Raw genomic sequence first — 20,792 nt, forward strand, 5'->3', positions numbered from 1 at the left:
AGCCGGCGATTCTTAATATGTAGCGAAAGCAATGAGTTCCGTAATACTGTATGCGGCACCAGTATGGATACAGGCAATGGATATAAAAGCGTATGCAAAACAAATAATTGCAGTGCATAGGCTTTCTGCAATTCGGGTAATAAGTGCTTTCCGGACTATATCAATCGACGCTGCTGAAGTATTAGCCAGCATGCCGCCCATTGACATCCAGGGAGATGAACTCGAGAGTTTATATCAATTATGAACGCCTAAAACAGTATCGGTAAGGACAGAGGAGAGAAACAAGAGTACTAAAATGTGGCAGGAGCAGTGGAATTCCTCATCCAAAGAGCGCTTCGTATAATTCTGGATCTATCTCTGGATCAGGAATTTCCGCAGGAATGATTTCATCAATTTTATCTGGTGTAACCACCAACCAACATCCACCATCCAAAGAAGGATGTGTGCGTGCGGCAAACCTCTTTTTCGCCATTCCACAGAGTACATCTAGCATCTAACAGCACCATGTTAACATACATACGTTGCTTCAAGATAAAGTCCATCAAACATCGTAGCTGTTGTTTGAAAAGTCGTGTTATGACATCGTGACGATCTTGCTGATTGATCGCGATTCAATAATTCCATAATCTATGGGCATTTTGCATTGCAAGTGAATGTAACAAACAAATCCGCCCGTCCATAATTTCGCACGTATGTCGTCGCATCCTGCGAGTACTTGTAGATGTGCTTTGAGCTGCCATTGTATGTTGATGTATTGATGTTAGGGCGACCTCTTCGTGGCATGTAATAAATTTCAATCGGTAATTGATCACTTTGTATTATGCACACATAAAATTTTCACTTAATATTTATCAATAATTTACCTTTTGAATAGCCGAAATAAAGAAAGCAAACGACCAAAATTCAACGATTCAAATAATTTACAAATAAATCAATTAGAAAACAAAACAAAAAAATTGTATGAAAAAGCCACTTTATGGAAATTTACGCTCGTAAGACACTTAATAAGTAACGTCTTCTAAATTTTTGTTTTTACAAACCATCTTCATTGGATTCCTTTCGAAGTGGTTCAGGCCATTTTTCATTTCATGCAGCGGTCGGCTATAGCGAACAGACAAAAACCCAACTTATTTCTGTATGTAAGATATACATATACATATATTTAATATTTAGGTAAAACTATAATTTTGTTACTAATTATTTTTAGTAATAAGACAATTAAAATAATTTTCTGTAAAAATTCTATATTAATAAAGAAGGAATAAAAAAACTTAAATTTAAAATGTTTGTTTAGAGTTCTAAAAGTATTTAAAATTAAGTATCCGAAAATGCAACCTTGCATTGATTGGGGATATTAGAGCAGCTCAGATATACTTTTTTTATATGACACTACGAAATGAGCGCAACAGAGATTTATAATCAGATTTTTACGTACGTGCAAGCAGGAAAGTGGTTAGAATCTGCACAGCGCCTATGGCGGGCTCAATAGTTTTTTGACTAGTTTTGAGGATTTGAAAACCAAGTTTTTTCACCACTTTTGGCTAGCAGAGTATATTATTTCTTTGGCAAATTTGTGTGTATATTTACGAAAGCAAATGCAAGCTACCTATGTATGTATGTACACATATTCATAAAGAAATAACAAGTGCCGCAAACATCTCATGTTTTTGTTTTCATGTCAAGGAGTCAAGTCGAATGACTGACGCAACTACAAAGCGTCACAACATTGTGGTATTGGTAGAAAATCCGAACTGCACCGAAACCGCAAATAAACGAATCGCCGACTGTCATCGCGCCCTTTGCCGCCAAATACCTTTGCCCTCGAACCATCGTAAATAAGTATGTATATTAGTATAAGTTAAGGTACACCTGTTGTCAATCACTACGGTTAATAAAATCTGACACAAAGGTTAATGCTATAATCTAAGCTAAGCCTATTCTTGCACTCAATTCTCAATATGTGCTGTATGTGCGTGGCGTTCGCTCACTTTAAAAATATGCAATACCAATGAACAACAACTCCCGCATAGCTCAGTTTTCCCGCAGAGATCTGCAGCTCGAAAGAGCAATAAAAACCCGTTTTCCTGTGGAGCAAAAAAAGATAGTCTGGTCAGGTCGAATTCGAATGCTAGAAATCATTAAGCAATAAGTAATAAAGCGAGTAACATTATTGTGAAAGTAACACAAGTAAGGAAGAACTAAGTTCGGGTGCAACCGAACATTTTATATTCTTGAGGGAAGTGTTGATCCAATTCAACCCATTTTTGACATACAGACATACCATTATAAGAAAAAGTTTATCCCTTATTTCCAGTTATACTATATACTTATATCACACATTGACCGACATTTTCGATCAAAAGTCAACTATGGGTACTGGGGTCCACATATTCGATACCTAGGGTCTTGAACAGTTTTTGTTGGACTTAGTAGTTTTGAACAGTACCGCTTTATAGGGAGTGAGCGAGATTTTCATCCTATTTCATGCATTTTCACACTATCGGTAGTAAATCTTGTAGTATTTGTGCTGGGCGAATTGGGTTGTTGTAGCTTTATTGGTTTAGGAGATATGCATATTCAACATAGAAAGGGGTGCGCCAATGCCCACTTTTTCAAAATTTGTTATCCGCCAGTGCCCCTGGCTACTGCGATCCCCTTTGCCAAATTAAAATCTCATATCTTAATTTAGTCCATAGTTATGGAACTTTATGTGTTTTCGGTGATTGGCGATTTGGGGGCATGGCAGTGGTCCGATTACGCCCATCTATGCACTCGAACTTTTTTTGTACTAAGGAACCCGTTTACAAAGTTTCATTAAGATATCTCAATTTTTACTCAAGTTACAGCTTGCACTTACACACGGACGGACGGATGGACAGACAGACGGCATTTCAACTTTTCTCGTCATCCTGATCATTTATATATATATAACCTTATATCTATGTCGATTAGTTTTAGGCGATACTGACAACCGTTAGGTGAACAAAACTGTGTAGCAACTGATTGCAAGAGTATAAAAAGGTATTTTTACTAATTGACGCCCAACAACGTGGGACTTCTTAAAAATTTCTAACCACTGCGCTGTCATATTCAAGGACTTAAAAGAAGATCACTTATCTTGCGGAAAGGACTAATTACCCTGAGGACAATATTAATACTTATATTTAAATTCTCAAAAAAACTTGTAAGTAATAATTCAAAATCATAAAAAGTAATACATTTGTGTTTAAAAAAATACTTTAGAGTCAAAAAATATTGCTAAAAACTCGTGCAAAGCGTGAAAAATAATGAAAACTATTTAATTTAAACAATAAGGTTTAGGCTTTTTTAAAAGCCCATAAAAGGGAAACGTTAAATACTAGTAATAACACAATTCTTCCAGAACGTTTTATTCTATAAGTTCAGTATTTTTATCTGAATAAAAGTAATAAAATTAACTACAATCAATAACACGTATGTATGTTTGTTGTTCATAGAAATATTAAACGTACTTTTCGGGTCTTAAATTTGCATAGAAAGTTATAATCCTCGATCTGGCTTAGTAAAATGGTCTACTTCATTGTTCGCTTATCCGATTGAATAATTTACTTTTTCTCCACTTTTTAAATTAAATTTGTTTCTTAAAACATTAATATATCTTGATATTTGCTACAAACTACGATTTGAAGCTTTTAAAAAAGTAAATTTAAGAGTTTTTGATATCAACATGAGCATTAGCATTGAACAAGTTCTAGAAATAGTTAGCAATCGTTTAAGGTCTCCCAACGTTCAAACTTATGCTCCGGAATCTATTGACCCTTTTGTTACAGATAATAATGCTAGCTTGGACCTATTTAAGGCGATTCGTTATCATATCCGCCATGGAGGACCGCTGCGCAGTTTACAATGAATTTTTATAAAGAGAGTTCGGAAAAATACTATATTGCAACGGGAATATTTCGAAGCAAGATTACTGAATCTGCTAATTCTACTTTGTCATCGCTCAATACATATCTTAATTTTCAAGCAATCATTGCAAGGTTAGATCAATCGTACTTCGACAAAAGACCATCGTACTATATGTTCTGGAGAACGAACTTTGCGTCTTAAAGCAAGGTATGCTATCAATTTCCGAGTACTATGACAAAGTTGACAAAGAACTAACTCTCATAATTAACAAACAAATAATGAACCAAACTGGTAATAGGGAAATTATTGCAGCTTTTAGCGATCGAGCAAGAGAAAACGCTTCACGGGTATTCATATCGGGTCTTTGTTGTCCATTCTGCGACAATCTATTTTCGCCAAGACCGAAGGATCTTCTCTGCGCACTCGCAGTAGCTCAAGAGCTTGAAATTAGTCACATGCGTCATGATTTTGCCCGTGCTTTTGCCGCAGGAAACTCATAACCAGCAAAACCTTATTCCCAACTGATTAATCAGCATACTGAACGCATTACACGCAACTTTGAAAACGCCCACCCTAGGCCAACGCCGATAGAAATCGACAATAATACCTCTTGTTACCATAAACGATCGTCTCCTCAAAATCAGGATAATCCCCACTACCAGCAAAATAGAAATAAGTTTCCACCACTTCAGTCAATATGAAATGCTCTGCCTCTGCGACCTTCTACGATTCTTCCTATGCTATTTAAGCGATCACGCAATTCTCCTCAAATCAGACACCCCTAAATAAAATGCAAAAAGTTAACTTTCTACCTGTAAAAGAAATCTACGATCAAGTAAATTATGATGGAAATAATGAAGAGTATTTTCAAGGCGATAATTTAAGAAATTATGCTGAAAGTTGTTGCCTTAATGATGATACTAACTACATATAATCACGTTGAGAACGACACGAAAGAAGTTGAAGAAATTAATTACTTCAACTAAAGTCGCTCCTGCCGTTTATAACTAAAACTTCCAAAAGCGGTCGGGAGCTACGCGTTTTAATCGACGACGGAACTTCTAAAAACTATGTTAAATATATGTATGTATGTTTCGTTTCTGCATGGCATCAAAAATATCGGTAAACCCTTCAAGTTAAAGTCTATCAATGGGACAAATTTAATAAATAAGCAATGCTTGATGAATGTTCTCGGTCATACCTCAATATTTTACTTACTTCCCAACTTAAGTACATTTGATGGTATCACTGGATACGATTTTTTTAGAGAAATTGAGGCAAATGTTGATACTGAAAATGGATACTTGGTTTACCGCAACGGTAAAGAGAAACTACAGCATCTCCCATGCAACCAAAGCAATTTGATTATAATAGAAGAAGAATCTGTTCCATTTCACATTAAAACTCAACTTCGCGATATGATTAACACACATAAAGAGCACAACTATTTAACACCAATGTCAAGGCTAGGATTCGTACTCAATGATCCAATTTATAGCAAAAGCTATCCGTTTCCTTATCAAAGACGGTATAATTAGAGAATCATGTTCTCCATATAATTCCCCAGTCCATCTTGCATCCAAAAAAGGTTTAAATGAAAGTTGTAATCCGTAACTACGACCGGTAATCGATTATAGGAAAATTAACGAACAAACAGTTCCTGATCGATATCCAATACCGGATACAACTATAATTATGGCCAATATGGGAATATCAAAATATGTATTTTAGCACCTAAGATTTAAAATCTGGTTTCCATCAGATTGTTATGTGCGAAGAAGATAGAAAGAAACTGCGTTTAGCATTAACAATAGAAAGTATGGGTCATGTAAGCTACCCTTCGGTTTAAAAAATGCATATTTCAGAGATCGATAGACGACGTCCTGCGCGAGGATATCGGAAAGTGTTGTCACGTTTACATCGATGACATAATTATTTATTCACTCGACGAAACTCACATTTGGCTAGCATCGATAGAATCTTCAGCAAGCTAAAAAAAGCGGGAATGAGAGTATCAACAGAAAATTCAAAGTCTTACAAAACCGAAGTTGAGTTTCTGGGTTTTTTGGTTTCAGAAAAGGGTATGAGAACTTGCCTAGGTAAAGTCCACGCAATATTGAATTATAAAATTTTAACAACATTGCGTGCGCTGCGATCGTTTCTCGGTCTATCAGGCTACTATCATCGCTTTGTAAAAAATTATGCCGATAAGATAAAAACATTAACCAAATTTCTTCGTGGGGAGAATGGACATGTATGTAGACGCAAAAAATCGAAAAAATGTGCCGCCGCTCACAGTGAAGAGTCTTCTAGTAACACTATAAAAACTATAAAGCAACATGTTAATCAATTTAAAAATCAATTCATTTTATCTAAATCATATACTTTCAGTAAAAACACTAGCACTTTTTTTCCGAAATTTACTCGACAAACCATTTTTTTGAAACTGTTGAAAAATTGGTAAACTGCTAAAATCTTCATTAAATTATAACGTAACAAAGGGACTTCATTGTGACCTTTCTATTTTAGTGGAAATACAGAACCCCATATTATCCAAATTTCCAGTTGTTAAATTTGTTCACACCGAATTACAAGAATGACCAACTAGAAACAGTCGCTACTGAACATAATCGACCACACTGCTGTTTATCTGAAAACTTTCACCAAATTTCCAGAGAATATTATTTTCCAAATGTTTAAAAATCTAATAGCAAATTGTAAGATTTGCTTTGAAAATAAGTACCAGCTCAAGCCACCAAACCCTGGCGTTGCCAAAACTCCTATCCTAAATTTCACAGGGCAAATTCTTCATCTCGATATTTTTATTACTACTATCAAGAACCACTCTTGATATCAAAGATGCTCTTCTACAAGTTGTATTAATTTTCAACAATATAAAAACCGTTGTGTCTGAGAACGAAAAGGCTTTTACCTCCAATTTAATAAAAACACTACAAAGTGACCACTTTTCTATTGATCAATTCTTCATCCTCACACCTCACAGCGAAAGCAACGGCCAAGTGGAAAGGTTCCACGCTATATTGCTTGAAATAGCGCGTTGTATTAAGGAACAGCAGCAAATACATGCAAGGGATGTAGTGCAGGTCGCCTCCACGCTGGTGCATCCTGGGTAACGCCAAATGGCCTGCGGCCTTCACGGCCTTACAATTCCCTAGACGACCTTAGGCATCGAACTGGTTTTAGAATAGGAAACTTATCTGGATCTGTTAGAACCCTGGGCTGGTGGTGGCGGCATTCTGGCACCTGAGTATGATAGGGTGACACCTAGTCAGAAATGGCTGTCGGGCTAATGTCGAAACTGCCTCCGTCCCGTTAAAACCCTGGCAGGCCTCGGAGTACGTTCCCCCCCCGTCGTCGTTAAGTTGGCGTGGTAGGTGTAAGTTGAGAGGACTCCTTCTTTGCGCTGGTCGGCTCTGAACGTATTGCCTCATAAGGGCGTACGTCAACCCTCGCCTTGGCCTCATCACTGAGATAACCTTGGGACCATAAAAGGCGACTACCTTTCCGGGGGACGGATAGCGGCTCTGAGTGGGGACCCTTATTGCATGGACACTTCACAAAACACGGACGAGAAGGTGACGAAGGGAGGTGATAGGGCGTCGAAATCGACACCCAGATCTGTCCCAGGCGGGGCTGCTGCTCCCGGGGCGACGAAATCGTCGCCAGGCAGCAATAGAACTAAGACCCTGGTAGGAGTCTCCGCATCAAGCGGCAGGATGGGGGAAGCCGGCGCAGATCCGCCGGCAAAAAAGGTAGTGAAGGGTGGAGCCTTCATACGCGGCGGAGTCGCCAGCACTAGTAGAGGAACTTCTGCTAGAATCATGAAGGGCTCCACAGGGGGCATTAGCAAGGGGGCTTTAGCTAGGAAGCTGAAGTCGGACCGTCGATTAGCGGCGAAGATAGTGGAACGCTACGGTGGTGAGCATGCTGGTCAGGTATCTGAGCAGCATGCTAACACGCTTGAGTGGGCCAAGAAGGTGCTTAGAGAGAGCGAGACGGACGAGTCACGGCTCGAAGCAAAGAGGCAGGGACCAGCGGTTAAGCGACAAAGGTCGCACGAGGGAGAAACCTCCCTCGGCAAAAAACCGAGAACGGGCGCGGCGCCAACTTTCAGCGAGATTGCTAAAGGTGCTGGTGCAAGGGTATTGGGCGTGCTTGACCGCAGCAGGGAGGACGGGGCTATCTCCCATGAGGAGTGGAAGAGAGTAGCGGCGGCTATCTCTTCGGTCTTCCTCAAGGTGGTCAAGGAAAACCCGGGGCCACCTCCAAAATGTGTCAGTGCCGGTTGGCACCATGGGCTACACAAGCTTACTGGGTGTGCCGATGAAAGATCGGCCATCTTATATAAGAAGGCGGTGTCTCTGGTGGGGAGGTTTGGAAGGGGCCAGACTGGAGGCCGTGGACAAAGAGGATCTTCCCCTTCGCCCTAGGGCTCGCGTCTGGCTGCCAGCTGAACCATCCACTGCGAAAGAGATCGAGGAAATCCTCAGATACTGCAACCCCTCACTCCCCGCGCATGACTGGAGGGTCATAAGGCTGGAGAGAACCGATAAACCATATCGGCAGGCGCTGATAATGCTTAACGCAGAGTCTATCGGTCCTCTCAGCAAAACCAAAGGGAGCCATCAGCTATGGGTTCGAAATGGTGGTACTTAAGGTACTCCCAACGGATGCCAGGGCTGATGGCACTCAAGCTGCAGGTGCGGGGAGAAGGAGGAAGGCGTTAGCGATGGTCAAATGACCTTGGAAAACGACCCAAACCTCTCGGACGTGGCGAGCTCTGGAGGCGGATCGTCGATGGGCGACTCCGTTTTCAGCCTCGAACAATTGTTCGAGGAGGTGAGGGTCGATCAGGACTTTAGCGCTGAACTAGCGCTACTAGAGAGAGTCTGAAGGATGAAATTCCTCCAGATTAACCTCCATCACGCAAAGGCGGCCTCCGCCAATCTACTGCTTCGTCTGGAGCAAGACGAAGCCGATGTGGTCCTGATCCAGGAACCGTGGCTAACTAGCAACGGTATATCTGGACTGAGGACGAAGAACCATAAGCTGCTGGTGGCCAAGGATGCAGGTAGAAACAGAGCCTGTATGCTGGTCAGAAATGAACTAACGGTATTTATTTTACCTAATTTCAGCAACGCTGACGTAGTTACAGCAAGGCTAGAGTGCGGCACCGGAAATATCTGGCTAGTCTCGGCGTACATGCCTCACGACGATGAGGTAGAGCCGCCTCCCGCATTACTGAGGAGGACCTTGACTGAAGCGTCCCGGAATGGTGCCGGTGTTATCATCGGTTCGGACGCCAACTCGCGGCATTCAATCTGGGGGAGCTCGGATACCAACACTAGAGGTGAGTCGCTTTTTTAACTTTATTGTTAGCGAAAATCTTCGCATATGTAACAGGGAAATTCTCCTACCTTCGTGACCGCGGGTAGGAGGAGGTCCTCGACCTCACCCTTGCCTCACACGGGATTGCTCCGCTGATCTCGAACTGGAGGGTTCTCGATGACCACTCCTTTTCTGATCATAGGTATATCGGGTTTAGTCTTGACGGAGAGGGTCCGCCTAGAAAATCTTTCAGAAATCCCAGAAACACGGACTGGAAGGTTACCGCAGAAGGCTTCGGCAAACTCTTCCACGCGCACCGGGGGTGGGCGCGCTGGCCACCGCCGATGTGGTGGATGGGTGGGTCGAAGCTTTCAGCTCGGCGTGCAACACTGCATTGGAGAGCTCCTGTCCATTAAAAACACCGAAGGGCAGAGGGAAACCTCAATGGTGGACTGTGGAGCTCTCGGAAATTAGGGCGTCCTGTAGGCGCTTATTTAACAAGGCCCGTAGGAGCGGGCTACCTGATGATTGGGTCCTGTATAAAACAGGACTTTCAATATACAAGTCCGAGCTTAGAAGGGCTAAAAGGAGCTCGTGGAAGAGCTTCTGCGAAAAAGTGGAAGGCTGTCACGAGTCCTCTAGATTCAGGCGAATCCTCGCGAAAAATCCTGTGTCCCTGGGGTATCTTAGGGATGCTAATGGGAAGTGGGCGCAGAGCAGTGAAGAAACTCTACAGATGCTCCTTGATGCTCACTTCCCTACTAATACGTCCTCTATGGAGGTATCTCTCGGAACGTTGCATGCCGACTACACAGCCTTTGTCGGCCTTCTGGATGAGCGTCACTTGACTTGGGCGATAAATTCGTTCAAACCGTTCAAGTCCCCGGGACCGGACGGCATCATACCAGCGCAGCTGCAGCAGGCTGCTAAGGTATCTTGCGGCTGGTTGGCACCGATCTATGCGAACTGCATCAGATTAGGTTACATTCCGGGGGCCTGGAGACGAGTCAGAGTGACGTTCATCCCGAAGGCGGGCAGGGGCTCGCACGTCACGGCCAAGGATTTCAGGCCCATCAGTCTCTCCTCTTTTTTATTAAAAACTTTGGAGAGACTGCTGGACTGGTATTTGAGAAGGCGCATTCCGAGGACTATCTATCAGGAGCGCAACATGCGTATCGTAAAGGAAGGTCGGTGGACACTGCCTTGCACACTATCGTGTCGTGGCTTGAGGAAGCAATTGAGGCTAAGGACTTCGCAGTTGGGACCTTCCTTGATATTGAGGAGCTTTCAACAATGTCCTGCCAGAGGCAGTCGTAACTGCTCTAGACGGTCTTGGGGTTGAATCGAACCTCAAGCACCTCATTTTCAGTCTTCTGTGCGACAGAGTGGTTGAAACAGAATGGGGCAGCGCGAGCGCGCGGCGGAGGGTAAGCAGGGGAACCCCTCTTCTATGGATTCTAGTCGTTAACGACCTTCTCAAAAGGCTGGAGGATCTTGGCTGCAAGGTTATTGCCTATGCAGACGATGTAGCACTTATGGTGAAAGGAAAGTTTCTAAGCACCGTGTATGAGTTGACGCAGGGATATCTCGGCGTGGTAACAAAATGGGCGGTCGAAAGTGGACTCGCTATAAATCCAAATAAAACAGAAATGGTTTTATTTAGTAGAAGATACAAGATCCCTGAGGCGCCGTTGCCGCTATTGGGAGGTATTCGCTTGCAACCGGCGGATACTGTGAAGTATTTAGGGCTCATCCTGGATAGAAAGCTTTCATGGAAGCCTAATATCGAGGAGAGAGCCAAAAGGCATCGATTGCCCTTTACTGCTGTAGAGGAGCTATTGGCAAGAGATGGGGCCTCTCACCGAAGGTGGTACTCTGGCTCTATGACACCATAGTCAAGCCCATAATGTTCTATGGAGTCTTCATGTGGTGGAGGGCTTTACAGAAGATCACACTTGCAAAGAAACTTGAGAGCGTTCAACGAGCTGCGCTCATCAGCATATGTGGTGCATTAAAGTCCACCCCAACCATTGCATAATGCAATTCTGAACATAACGCCGGTGGATATTGCCGGAAGGTGTATGGCCGCAAAGGTGGCCATTAGGCTCAGGAGTATGGATTCCTAAAGGAGCGGGTATCTGAACACTCGGATATCCTCACAAGCTTCGACTGCATACCGGATCACCTGGATCATGGAGTCGCCATATCGAACTCCGGTGGCTCCTTCTCTGCACATATACCGACGAGGAGGCTTGGCAGGGAAGAAGCCGTTGGAGGAGAGGGCAGCAAGCTTCTTTACGGATGGGTCGAAGCTTGGGGGGAAGGTTGGTGGAGGAGTGTACTGTCGGGAGCTCTCCATAAAATCCAGCTTCAGACTTCCCGACTATTGCAGTGTTTTCCAGGCTGAGGTTGCATCCATCAAGGTAGCAGCAGATATGCTGCTCAGTAGAGCGTCTAACTTCAGGGAGGTGACCATTCACTCGGATAGCAGAGCGGCGATTCTAGCCTTGAACTCATTCACAGTGCGTTCAGGGCTGGTCGAAGAGTGTCTGGCGTCACTGTCTCTGGCGGCGAGAGCTTTCATTATAAGACTTGTATGGGTGCCGGGCCACAGCGGAATCGCGGGTAACTGCAAAGCTGATGAGCTAGCAAGGAAAGGCACCCTAGAATCACTATCGGTAGAATGGGAACGGGTAGGTGCTCCGGCATCCTTTTGTGTTCTACTACTAGATAGCTGGGCCTCGCGGCTGCTCGGTCAGCGATGGGCCAGCATTAGTACCTGCGCGGTCGCAAAAGCCTTTTGGCCAAAGATAGATCGAAGGAGATCTAGGGATCTCTTTGCCCTCAACAAGGCTAGCCTCTCATTAATGATGGGGCTCTTGACGGGCCACTGTCCCATTGGCATACACGCTGTAAGACTGGGAATTTTACCGGACGCCGCATGCAGAAGCTGCTTGGAAGAAGATGCAGTGGAAACTAGCCAGCACTTCCTTCTTGACTGCCCTGCTTTTGGGAGATCAAGACTGAGGCACTTGGGGCACATACTTTCAGACATCCCACCGATCTGGCGGGCATTGAAATTAAGCGCCTCTGTAAATTTGTGTTGGATACTAAACGGTTTGCCGATCTCTAAGTTCGAACATGGGAGTTCGAGTTTCAACGGCTTCACAAAGGACTACTTCTAGTCCATGTGCGATCTCTGATCAGCCGTCTTACCTAACCTAACCTAAATACATGCAAGTATATGAAACTACTGACCTAGCAACCCACAAATGCAATCATAGCATTCACTATGTCATAAACGCTAAGCCTATTTACGTGTTTCACAATTATTCAGCTGAAAAATTAAACGCTGTTAAAAGAAGGTTAGTAGAAGCTCAAGAAAAAAAGATTAAAATATTTAAGGGCCGGCCTTAGTATACCATCCCAGGGTTAAAAGTGGTATGGTTGGATAGAGCTGATGCTCCAGATAAAAAATATATATAACTATAGCCGCCGCAAACTTATAGTTTTCGAGATATTTGCATTTAAAGTTGTAATTTTCGCAAATTTTATTTTGCAATTTCTCGATTTATAGTAACTCTTTCTTTCATATTATGCACTTTTTATACTTATTATATTTATTTTATATTAATTTATATTAATTATATAGATATTTGCTTAAAATAAGCATTTTATATTTTACACAAAATTCATTACATGCACATTTATAAAACGAATAAAAATGAATACAAAATAGGATTATACTCCAAACACATAAATCATTACCCCTTTTCTTGATATATCATGATTTTTGATGGGCCAGGGTTATTTTTTTGAAGCGCGGCCGAAGTCCGCCAACGCAAAAAGAGTTTTACTCGAAAAAAATCCCGGTGTTGGATCGGCCAGAGTTTTTTTTTTTTGAAGCGGGTCCGAAGGCCGCCAATGCAGAAAGAAGTCGGACGCGAATGGACTAATGTTTACGCCGGTGTTGGACCAGCCAGGGTAATTTTTTTGAAGGGCGGCCGAAGGCCCCCATTGCAAAAAGGTGTTTTACTCGATAAACACTTGACACACCCCGGTGTAGGATCGTTCGATTTCTGAATATTTTGAAGATGGTATTTATTTCCTGCGTTTTAGTTTTTTATTTAATTTTATTGTTTTTAATCGTTTGGATATGGTAACACATACAAGGTGCTTTCCAAAGTAAACAGAACTTAAAAAAAAAACAGAATAATTGGTTTTTTCGGCAAAATCAATTTATTTTATTCAAAATAGTCTCCTTCTGCTTCAATACAGCTTTTTGCACGGTCCAAAAGCATGTCGAACGAGTGTTTTAGCTCGTTGGCCGGTATGGCCGCCAGTAAGCCGGTGCAAGCTTTTTGAATGACCTTTGGTCAAATAATCGGTCATAATGATGTTCTTCGAATGTTGAATTCTGAGCAATTTTTGGTCCTCAGTCAATTTGTGCGGAACAAACCGTGCGTACACCTTTCGTAAGGCCAAATGTTCGGTCAAAATGCGATAAATCGATGTTTTGGAGATGTTCAATTCCATTTTCATGAATTTAATTGATGATTTCGGCTGATTTTTGATGAATTCATGCACAGTTTCGATGGAATTTCCGCTGCTACGGGAGAGCAATCATCGCCATAAACTTGTTTCATCAATTGAAACGTTTCGGTAGAAGTTTTACCAATTTTGAAACAAAAATTAATGTTGTCTCTTTGTTCGAAGCTCAATTTCGCACCGATAACACAAACATACTGACACTTGAAACGCAATAACTTCACTTCCAATCGATAAAATGTCATGAAATTCTCACTGGACAATCGATAAAGATCGCAGATTCTAAGGCACCAGTCGACATATAGATGGCAGGGGGGGGGGTTAGATTCGGAAAGTCTAGTTTACTTTGGAACGCACCTTGAATTATTTGACAACGCGAAACACTTATGTTTTTGTGCATGTAATAAAATTTGTGTAAAAAATAAAATGCTAATTTTAAGCAAATATCTAAATAATTAATATAAAATAAATATGTAGAAACATTGTAGTGAAGAGGAAGTGTATGAAAAGTGCATAATAAGAAAGGAAAAGTTACTATAAATCGAGAAATTGCAAAAAAAATTTGCTAAAATTACAACTTTAAATGTAAATATTTCGAAAACTATAAGTTTGCGGCGGCTATAATTATAAATATTCTTAATCTGGAGCATCAGCTTTATCCAACCAATCCACTTTTAACGCTGAAATCGTGGGATGGTATATTAAAGTTTTCCCAAATTTAATGCAAGTAAAACTCTTAAAAGACACGGAGTTGGAGAAAAAGTTTTTTTGAGAAGAAACAAACGATTGGATAATAAATTTGATATTTTTATAGAAAAATTTGTCGACAGAGATCTCGGTAATGCAGTTATGATCGAAGGGAAAAAAATTCACAAGAGTAATTTGCGATAGTTTTCTTTAATGATTTCCTTAAAAAAATTAAATTTAAACAATAAAACCCACGCACAATACAAACGAAAATACTTTTTTGATTTTGAATTATTATCATTTCTTTACAACTATTTTCTAAGTCTAGTTCTAAGCTACTAAAACTGTAACAAAAAAACAGACACAAATTTTTATATCTTTTTTGGACCTGTTCACTATCACTTCGACTTATTACCATTTTATTAAAACTACTTTGTAAACCTAGTTATAAGCTACTACAATTGTAAAAAAATTATTTTTTTCGACTTGTTCCCACTTTCACATCGATTTTCGAGATTCAAAATGCCTTGTCGAAACGAGGACGCTTCGAGCCTCTTGTCATACACGAGGGTTAATAAAATCTGATACTGAAATACTGTTGTGAAAGTAAAAAAGGCATTTTTAATAATTTATATATATCGACGCTGATTTTTGCGAGCCACGGAAAAGTATTTTAAAATCGACAAATATTTTAAATCAACCAGAACTATGCAATTTTGTTCTTTTGTCCTTTTTTCCTTTGTTTTGCGAGTTTGCGGGGTTCTAACTTTAATCTTCCAGAAGGAGCTTCAGAAAGTTGTTTGATATGTGATTTTCAACATCCCGCTACAGATTATAATAGTTTTACGGTTGTAAAACTAATTAAGATAGATATATAGTTATGTACATACATATGTACATATATGGTAAATGATCAGGATGATGAGATGAGTTGAAATCCGGGTGACTGTGTAAAATTAAGAGATCCTGATAAAACTTGGTTCACATATTCAATAACAAGCAAGTAAGTTCGGGTGCAACTTGCACTAATCAAAGTCAGGGAAATACATTACAATGTAAAACGTCAACCAGAAGATTGGAATCTAAGCAATTTTATAAATATTTACCCCTTTATAGCTCATACACTTACCGACAAATTCGGCACAAGAATTATTAGAAAAACGATTCAAAAGTCAAATATAGATACTGTGGTCCACATATTTGGTACCTAGGGGCTTGAGTTTTGGTTTGATTTGGACAATTATTGGTCACAAGGTGGCATACATTAAGTGAATTATTAGTGCAAAACAGTACAGTTTTACAAGTATATCTTAACAAGCTTAAGTTAAACTTCTGTAATCAAAGAATTTTTATTCAGCACTATGTGCTGTTTTTCAAGTCTGGCTTAAGACTAAAACTTAAACATATGAGCCCTGCCTGATTTCCCTACACTTGGCACAATTTTGGCATTTCTGCTGCTACTGCACCTGATATTGTTGTTGCAGTTTAGACAACACGTGAATCGCTGCTACCGCGATGATATTGTAGTAGCGAAGAATTTTGACGTTGATGGGAAAATGCTGACGTGGGCTATTCCCACGCTTACTGGTTGGCGTGGAGTATGAAGTTCTAAGAACGCTACAGTGGGCAGATTAGCAGACTAATGTGTTAACTTATAAGATAATTTTAAAACAAACAAAAGGAATCCATATTTAATAAGAATAATTTTTTGAACGAAGCATGAAGTTTTATTATTATTTTCGGCACATCATGTTTCTTACTTACAAAACAGAGTTTTCCAGAAATACTGGCTACTTATAAGGTTTAAATTTGATATTGACAGACACGCACTGAAAGATACAGTCTATTAATAAATTTAAAGCTTTCTCATAAACTATATTTTTTGTTGCGTTATGTGGTGCGTAAAAAAACAAAGAAGACGGACGCGCGAACACGCGAACACGCGACGTATAATTGTCCAGGCGCGAAAGAGGGAGTCTCCAAGTTGATTTCGCAAACATCTATTTCCTTGCTAATTATTTTGGTCATCGCAAAGGCCAGACGTACTGTGAAGTGTAAGCGTTTAAAATCGAATTGTAAATCTGTTGGATTAATTGGTATCCGCGGGATCAAGATCCTCTCCTTTGTATTTTCATTTTATTATTGTTTCCTCAATGTATTACATAATCATCATTTTTTTCACAGCCAGTCTGGTTCACAGTCGATGATGATTAATGTTTCGCAGCATTATGACAACTGATTCTTCTTTTAACTGCAGATTGTGAGTTGGTACTCCAGGTAATTTCAGTGAATTTAAAAACACCGTGGCATAAATGACTACGGTTCATAACGGTGTTGACTGATTTAAAAGAAATCGACTGCGCTGGAATAAAAATCTGAATGGTCGCATTGAGACTCTCAACATCTTTATTTTTTAACTGTTCCGCTATATCTGGGAAACACGCTGAATAAGCTCCTTTTTTGATTCTGTGATGTGACAGACATCTGTGCGTAATATGATGAATCGGTCGAGGTGTCCACTTCGATTTTATTACTTACAATGTCTAACAACTGCTACGCAAACACATTTGCAGTTTCATCTTGTTGCAAAAATACTCGCATATTAGTTGTTAATTGGAGTGTCTTTACTTACTGTCACAAATTCGATGATTTTAGGCATGCATTTAGTTCATCAGCAACAGTAAATCCGGGAATAACTGGAAGATTCTAACGAAAATATTCTGACAACAGAATCATGGCCCCACCATAAATATTTTGATTTGCACGATGATTTTTCAATGTTCTTTCCTCCAGAGATCTCTTATGGGCCATTGTGCATTCATCCCAAACAATCAGTTTGCATACCTGTAGGATCTTAGCCATTGCGCTATTTTTGGCGATGTTGAAAATTGGTATTTCGGTGATTTGCAAGTTTATTGGCAATTTCAAGGCAAGATGCGTCTTCGAGCAGAGTCGCAACTAGTGCAGATGAAGCCAACGTTAGAGAAACATCACTTCGCGATCTGATTCTCGCCTAAGCCAATGAAATTAACACGTTCGCGGACGCAAAAAAATTTTAGGGAGCTGCAAAAATATATAGGCAATTATTTTTGAAACTAGTTGTAATATCCGAAATGTAATTAGACATATATTATAAGAGTAGTCAGAACATCGTATTTTAACCGTTATATACAATGAATGCTATAGCATCCACGACGATATAGATAATATTTTTCAACCAGAATGAAGTGAGGAAATTTGTAAATACACGGAGAAAAGATAAAATAATATGAAAGTATCTAATGAACCAATTGGTCATTATTTTAAAATGTGTATTAATTACAAAAACTTAAGATTGTATAAAATTAAATGAATAAAAATTGGCTTTAAAATTTGAATGCTATAGCATTCACGTCCACGAACGTGTTAAGAACGTTTTTCCGATTCATCCGGGAGAATCAAGGAAATAAACTCCACCAGACCCAATGTTCACAGCTTTTATAAAATTTATTGATTTGATTTAAATGTGGATTACTTGTTCGAACTTTTTCGGTCAATGTTTCAATATCGTAGTGTTGTTCTCTTTGTAACTCGTGATTTATTGCACCGTGCATATTACTATTTGGGGCTGTCATTCGCAAACATGACAATACTTTATTTGCCATTAATAAACACATGCATACGTGTCTTCTATCACGATCAATGTCGCTTTGTAAGTTTTTGCAGTCATTTGTAGTGTAGGTTGCATGTGATGCAAAACATCCTCAGGCATGTCATCTCTATATTTAGCCCACATAACTTTTGGATTTGAGGGGTAACATGTTCGTATGATTGTCGCAAACAATGAATTTGATGCGGCGATGAAGATATTACGGAATCCTTGAGCGTATCATCCCAGTGCGAATCGATTTCAAGTAAATGTAATGGTTGTCATGCTTCACGGTAAGTCGCACACAACTGTCTATTAACTGTTCTCAGTTTTTTAAACGTCGGATCACAAACAATCACCAACAACAACCGCAAATAATAACAATTATCGTTATTTGGATGTACTGTGTAGATGCGAGTCAGACGCAAATACATTTGGATATCCTACAACTGGTGTTCCTTGTTTGCGAAGCAGAAATGATTTCGATGATGCACTCTGATTCTAATATGCCACGCTATACAGCATGTTTAGCATACAGAAAAGTGCGAGCAAAATCATCAGTTTGACAGACTGTGAAGAAACTTGTTAATGTTGTCGACGGACGGAGCGGCACGTCCCTCTGTCTGCTGCGTTCGATTCATTCAAATAAACTCCTTGACCATCTTCTAATATATAGATATTATATGTGTAGCTCCAAATGACGTCATCTGGAAACAGCTTTTACATTTCTGAATGTTGACCAAGAAGTGTTTAGAATCATTTCCAATCAAAGAAACTAAAGAGCGTTTAGGTTCTCGTAGTGGGACCAATTGTGGCAATTTTACTTTTCCTCCAGCACAACATAATCCTGTAGATTCACCAGTGTATTTTAACACTTATATATATATATATTATATATTATTTTTATTTCTCCAATTGTTACCGATTGTCGGAACAATAATCAAGTGACTGATCTAATTAAATGCAGCCCGGATGCTCGGATTCGGTCAATTTCATTATGTCGTGATTGCTGTTGTTGAGTTTGATGTGCATGAACTCGATGCATTCTAAGTTTTTCTACTTCACTGTCACCCACTTAATAACGCAATTCTGACATAGCTATACAACTATGTTCTTGATCTGTCTCTCTCTGGTCATCAATGCGGTTACCACGTTAGGTAGCTTTTCCCTCATCGGATTGACTGTGACGACCTAAGTTTAGGATGCCAAGTCTTTTCGCTTTTATTTCTCAAACTGTACTGTTCGCTTTTACACCGAAGACGGTTACATATACTCGTTCTAACATACATACATTTTCTCTGCTTACATGCTATGTATTTACTTATACATCTTTGAAATGGACACATGAACTTGTGAAGCATGAATATATGTGTCAACACAATGACAACCAAGAATGTGTTTTAATGAATACAAATGAACTTTAAAAGAGAATCAGCAATAACTGAAAACGAATCTTAAGTTAACGGGACACATCTACATTAACCCTTCAATGGTTTACTCTTTTATATTTACATTAACCCGTTAATGGTTTACTCCTTTATATATAAGTATATTAGAATAACTTAAAGTTAGGATGTATTATCATACACATGGTACTTATTACTACAATTCGGCCGTCCTGACCATGAGATCTCCTGATCTCAAGCGCATTTATGTCTTAGTGTATAAGCCAAACCAAGGTCGTATATTTCCAACAGCCCAAACTCCCTTATAAGGAATTCTGGACTGTTGAAAACCTTCAACATCCTCCAATACATATCTGTCGTTACATTTTGGCAATAACTTTCTAGACACTCTCGCCGTTGAGTCAAAATTTTTTATCATAACGTAATCACCTGGATTGTACTTGTGCGCTGTCCGTCGTTTTTTATTTACATAGTCCTCGTTATAGGACTGTAACCGCTTTTCCTTTTCTTTGGCTTGTGTTCATATTTCGTTGTGACTTTGTTGTATTTGATTTTCCTTATCATTTATTAAATTTTCTCCTAGTAAATCTACACCCTTTCCTCGTTGCTTACTACCAAAGAGGATTACACTAGGGTATTCTTTAATTGTTCTATGAATGCTATTATTTAGCGCATATTCAACAGTTTCAACTTACATTATCCCAATAAATTCCTTTTCTGTGTCACACAGTCTTGGCTATCACATCGGACCTAGGCTCCGGTTCACTCTTTCTACCTGCCCATTAGCCTGTGGAGAACCAGTAGCTATCTTTATATGTTGAACGTTTTCCTCTTCTAAAAGTTTATGTAAACTCGTTTGACGTGAAACAACTACCCCTGTCAGAAATTACTACTTTTGGTCTACCATACGCTCGAAAGTAATCTTTGAGTGAAGTAATCACTTCCTTTGCATTAGATGTTTTTGTAGTATATAAGCGAGTAAATTTTGTACAGGCGTCTATTACTACAAAAATGTGCTTCTTTAGCCTCGAACTATCTACGGGACCGTAATGATCTACATGTATAATTTCAAACGGATTCTCACTTTTGGGAATATTATGCAAGAAACCCATGTTTCGACGAAAAAACTATACATTTTAAGCAATTTTGTATGTGGCTAGCTGCTTTTTCTCTCATCTTAGCAAACCAATAATGTTTTGAAATAAGATCCACTGTTTTATCAACACCTAAGTGACCCATTTCATCGTGATACTTAAATAGTACATGCCTTTCCATTGCTTCAGGAA

General features: G+C 39.9%; 1 pseudogene; it reads left to right on the plus strand.

Annotated features, from left to right (window-relative positions):
- The first annotated feature begins 8,646 nt into the window (after positions 1-8,646).
- LOC120780254 lies at positions 8,647-20,292 on the plus strand (annotated as a pseudogene).
- Positions 20,293-20,792: the final 500 nt, after the last annotated feature.

This window comes from Bactrocera tryoni, unplaced genomic scaffold, assembly GCF_016617805.1.
Source record: "Bactrocera tryoni isolate S06 unplaced genomic scaffold, CSIRO_BtryS06_freeze2 scaffold_245, whole genome shotgun sequence".
NCBI classification, from domain to species: Eukaryota; Metazoa; Arthropoda; class Insecta; order Diptera; family Tephritidae; genus Bactrocera; species Bactrocera tryoni.